The following is a 5,191-nucleotide window of genomic DNA, read 5'->3' as shown; positions in this document are numbered from 1 at the left end:
TGCCAAGAACCAGATTTGAACTGGTGACACGAGGATTTTCAGTCCTCTGCTCTACCAACTGAGCTATCCCGGCGAAGGATCATCCTCGTTTTACGAATGGTGACACAAGGATTTAAAGTCCCCCGCTGTTAAGCTATGTCTACCATTCCCGAAGAATCATTTACCGAAGAATCATTATCATTTTCCTAATGGTGACACAAGGATTTACAGTCCTTTGCAATTAAGCTATATCTACCATTAGTAACTGAAGGATCATTATGATATGACACAGGGATTTAGAGTCCCCTGCTGTTAAGCTATGTCTACCATTACCGAAGTATCATCTACTGAAGTATCAGTATCATTTTAATATATGACTTAGGTCTATGTCAAGGAAAAGAAACTCAAAAGTAGTAAATTCAAAAAGTTTTGGACCGGGAATTTCTTGGATCTTCTAAATAAAAGAAGACTTTCTAAGTTTTAAAATGAAAAATGATATAGATTCTATCTAATTCAAATAAATAATAACGAAAAAAAAGTAAGGTGTCAACCTTTTCGGGGAGTAGAGCTGGGGATAGAGGGACTTGAACCCTCACGATTTTAAAAGTCAACGGATTTTCATCTTACTATAAATTTCATTGTTGTCAGTATTGACATGTAAAATGGGACTCTATCTTTATTCTCGTCCGATTAATAAGTTCCATCAAGGATCTATCAGACTATGAATTGAATCGTTTGATCAATAAATATTATTTATTAAACTTCGAATTAATTCACAACATTTCGATTTTGTTTATAAAAAAAAAGAAATCGAGATTCAGGTCGTCATTTTTGAGATCGTTTTGTGTTACCTAATTTTATACAACATAGGTTTTTCTCCTTCATCTTTTTTTATTTGAAGTTTCGATCGAAGGATTCCTTTATCAACACAAGGTAGTGAACTCCATTTGTTAGAACAGCTTCCATTGAGTCTCTGCACCTATCCCTTTTTTCTCGCTTTGGAAACTCCGGTTTGTTCGCGTAAACCAGGATTTGGCTCAGGATTGCCCATTGTTAATTCCAGGGTTTCTCTGAATTTGAAAGTTATCACTTAGTAGGTTTCCATACCAAGGCTCAATCCAATTAAGTCCGTAGCGTCTACCAATTCCGCCATATCCCCCTTTTTAGGATCTCATTATGCTATGCTGTCTTTCCGTTTTTTCTTATGCCGAAACCTTGGGATTCATTACATTATAGATACTTATTTTATGTCTTTGTTATCTTCTTTCATTTTTTTGAGCCCCATTCATATTGATTTAGTCTAATCAACAAAGATTCTATCATTTTTGTATTTGCAATTCAATATGGTTATATATTACATAACATATATATGTTCTTCCTTTTCTCATCGTTGTCTTAAATTTTAAGAAATAGTCGAACGGTCGATTCTTTTTCTTTTTTTTTTTTTTTACTTTCATGAAAAGAAAGTTATTATTGAAACTTAGAATTGTACAATGTACAATGGAAAAAAAAATGAGAAGTCTACTTCGTAAATTTGAAATTCTAATAATTCTATACTATATAGATAATAGATAGAAATAGATAGAATAGATAGAAAAAAAAAAAAAGATTTCTGATCTAATTAAGATTTTCTTATTTAGAAACTAATGAAATTAAAATTTGAAAGTCAATATACTGCTATATTCTATTAATTAAGGTAAGGTTATGTTTTATTTATTTAATGATAGTCACTATTTATTTGAGCTATATTCTGTTCTAGAATATATAGAATATGATTAATTCTAAATAGATAAGGAAAAATATTATAAAATATTATATAGAATAGTTAATTGATATGATCTAGTAGTTTAGTGAATTTGTATGCATGCTCAATTTTATTTGAGCCCGCTTAGCTCAGAGGTTAGAGCATCGCATTTGTAATGCGATGGTCATCGGTTCGATTCCGATAGCCGGCTTTTCCATATTTTTTCGTTTTTTTACATGATTTTTAATGTACTTTCAAAATCAAAGAAGATTGAAAAGACTTCTTGGACCTTTTTCCAAGAGTTACCACTCCATTTATATTATGTCATATAAACTTCCATATAGGAATATATATTGGGTAAAAGAGTTCGATCTTTGCAAAATAAATCAAGAAAATAAAGGAAAATTTTTGTGATTTATTTGATTTATATATATTGTATATACAATAAAAAAAATCTGTATATTGAGAGAATATATCTTCTTACTCTTTGTATTCCAATAGTTTATTGGAGTGTATTTCACGTCATTTATCATTATCATTTAGTTCAGTTTTAATTTTATTTAGTTTTGTACAATTTCAATAAAAAAAGGAGTCTTTATGTCACGTTACCGAGGGCCTCGTTTTAAAAAAATACGACGTCTGGGGGCTTTACCGGGACTAACTAGTAAAAGGCCTAAGGCAGGAAGCGATCTTAGAAACCAATCACGCCCCGTAAAAAAATCTCAATATCGTATTCGTTTAGAAGAAAAACAAAAATTGCGTTTTCATTATGGTCTTACAGAACGCCAATTACTTAAATATGTGCGTATCGCCGGAAAAGCCAAGGGGTCAACAGGTCAAGTTTTACTACAATTACTTGAAATGCGTTTGGATAACATCCTTTTTCGATTGGGTATGGCTTTGACTATTCCTCAAGCGCGCCAATTAGTTAACCATGGACATATTTTAGTTAATGGCCGTATAGTTGATATACCAAGTTATCGCTGCAAACCCCGAGATATTATTACAGTGAAGGATGAACAAAACTCTAGAACTTTGGTTCAAAATCTTCTTGATTCATCTGCCCCTGAAGAATTGCCAAACCATCTGACTCTTCACACATTCCAATATGAAGGGTTAGTCAATCAAATAATAGATAGGAAATGCGTCGGTTTGAAAATAAATGAATTGCTTGTCGTAGAATATTACTCTCGACAGACTTAATAAACCTAACTTAAGTAAAAAAAAAATTACTAAAAACAAGAGTTCGGACAACTCCCCTTTGCCGTTAAAAATAAAAAGGCACAAGGTAAGGGATTTTGTCGAGGAATCTTTTTCCTATTCATGTATCATAGATTGGTAGGGGGATTTGGATCCCTTGTTTGCTCTTCCCAGCATTTTCCATATGAAAGAAATTAGGAGTAGAGAATCTATTTCAAAATCAAAACAAGGTAGATTTTATATCTATTCTTTTTTATTGGATTTGATACATTGTGGTCAATCACGTAAGATTGGTGAATTAGTTGAAAGTAAGGAAAGAGAGGGATTCGAACCCTCGGTAAACAAAAGTCTACATAACAGTTCCAATGTTACGCCTTCAACCACTCGGCCATCTCTCCGACATCAGGATTATGACTGAGTATCTGGGTGAATAGCGAGTTATTCATCGTTTTTTAGATTATGGTTAATAGATACCTCGGAAAAATTGGAAGTAGATAGAAGGTGTTTTTTTATGAGTCCGCTTTTATGTTAGTTCGTACTATACAATTCCTTTGTTTGTGAGAAAATTTTCTCACAAAAGAAAAGGTAAAGGAAATAAAAAGAGTTAGAGAATGGATTACTACCTATGCCAAGATCGCGTATAAATGGAAATTTTATTGATAAAACCTTTACAATTGTAGCCGATATCTTATTACGAGTCATTCCGACAACTTCCGGAGAAAAAGAGGCTTTTACTTATTACAGAGATGGTGCGATTTGATTATCATTATTATTCTTTTTTTTCTCGCCGATTTGGATTGGAATAGAAAGAAAAACAAGTATTGAAAAAAAATCTACGCTTTTGAAGGTGAAGTTTATAATATAAAAAACAATCCCTTCTGTCATGTATCCACGATTAATGCAGCCTTAGATGCTTCAATTGTGAAAGTATTGAGCAAAAGGTTTTTACCTATGGTTCCCGTATTACAGATCAATCCTACTACACTAATACAATATACGAATAGGAGGCATAGGGGAAGAAGCACTACGCCGAGAAATCAACAACACAAAAACTTTCTTCAAAATGATTCCCTTTCTTCTTCTTCTTTGGGATTGGGACTAATTAAATTAAAATGGTTGGAACAATAAACATCCATCTCGTTCGTACTTTGGATACCCGTATAACCATTTAAGACTGTTGAAGTGACTCATTCCTGGAAATTTAGGGGCGTTGAGAACAAAGAAATTTTGAGAGTTTCCTTTTTTATTTTTATCTAGCATGAACCCACTTGGTAGTAAGAAAAGATCTTTTGCAAGAAGGTTGGCTAGGGATTTCTTGTAAAAACATTAGCCCCGCTTAGTTCATAATGACATCACATTTTTACATATATTATTTTCATTATGCACCTAAAGGAGGAGCCGTATGAGATGAAAGTCTCACATACGGTTCTGAAACGGAGAATTCGTTAAAGCGAATGACGACCGTAACGGATGTCGGCTCAATCTGAAGGAAATTATGCGGAAGCATTACAGAATTATTACGAAGCTATGCGACTAGAAATTGACCCCTATGATCGAAGTTATATACTCTATAATATAGGCCTTATCCACACAAGTAATGGGGAACATACCAAAGCTTTAGAATATTATTTTCGGGCATTAGAACGAAACCCCTTTTTACCACAAGCTTTTAATAATATGGCTGTGATCTGTCATTACGTGCGACTATCTCCACTATAGAAAAAAAGAACGAACAACTAGTCAATGAAATACTAGAAACACAAAAAAGGGCTTTCTACATAAGCGCGTCGTCCAAAACGATTTTTTATCAGCTGTAGCAAATAAATAAACTTCATTGATCGAAATATGAAGTGAAGACTAGATATGCCTAAATACTTTCTTCTATGGATAAAAAAAGATTTAATTGATAGAGGAAGCACCGTAAAGATCAATTGGAAAGGTTAAGGTTTTGGACCGATACAACAAGAGCTGTTTATTTATATCATAATATGATATAAATCTTAGGAATCTACTTATGTAATAGAGTGGATCCCCTAAGGTATTGAGCAGCGGTGTAGCATCAGATCCTAAAGACAGTAAGTCTTTTTCTTTTTTATGAAGTATGAAAAAGTCTTTTTCAAAGATTCTATATAAATTTTTATATGAAAGCGGGATAGTTACCTTTCAGAAAATTCTAATATCTAATAACAGTGGACATGCCTTTTTTTCTGAAGGTAGGAGAAAAGATAAAACTTATTATATTAATTAATATATTAATTAAATCAAAAT

General features: G+C 32.7%; 3 non-coding genes and 1 pseudogene across 4 annotated transcripts; 2 read left to right on the top strand and 2 right to left on the bottom strand.

Annotated features, from left to right (window-relative positions):
* On the bottom strand, positions 1-73 carry TRNAF-GAA (transfer RNA phenylalanine (anticodon GAA)). Its single transcript has one exon. It is a non-coding gene; the product is annotated as a tRNA-Phe (tRNA).
* A 1,788-nt stretch (positions 74-1,861) lies between these two features.
* Positions 1,862-1,934, top strand: TRNAT-UGU (transfer RNA threonine (anticodon UGU)). Its single transcript has one exon. It is a non-coding gene; the product is annotated as a tRNA-Thr (tRNA).
* A 1,300-nt stretch (positions 1,935-3,234) lies between these two features.
* TRNAS-GGA (transfer RNA serine (anticodon GGA)) lies at positions 3,235-3,321 on the bottom strand. Its single transcript has one exon. It is a non-coding gene; the product is annotated as a tRNA-Ser (tRNA).
* A 553-nt stretch (positions 3,322-3,874) lies between these two features.
* Positions 3,875-4,206, top strand: LOC147947954 (uncharacterized; annotated as a pseudogene). The gene has a single exon (XR_015595580.1). The product of XR_015595580.1 is annotated as an uncharacterized LOC147947954 (transcript).
* The last annotated feature ends 985 nt before the right edge of the window (positions 4,207-5,191 follow it).

Source organism: Camelina sativa, chromosome 3, assembly GCF_030686135.1.
Source record: "Camelina sativa cultivar CO46 ecotype springtype chromosome 3, ASM3068613v1".
Taxonomy (NCBI): Eukaryota; Viridiplantae; Streptophyta; class Magnoliopsida; order Brassicales; family Brassicaceae; genus Camelina; species Camelina sativa.
The sequence above is the reverse complement of the archived record's forward strand: the minus strand, read 5'-3'. Positions and strand labels throughout refer to the sequence as shown.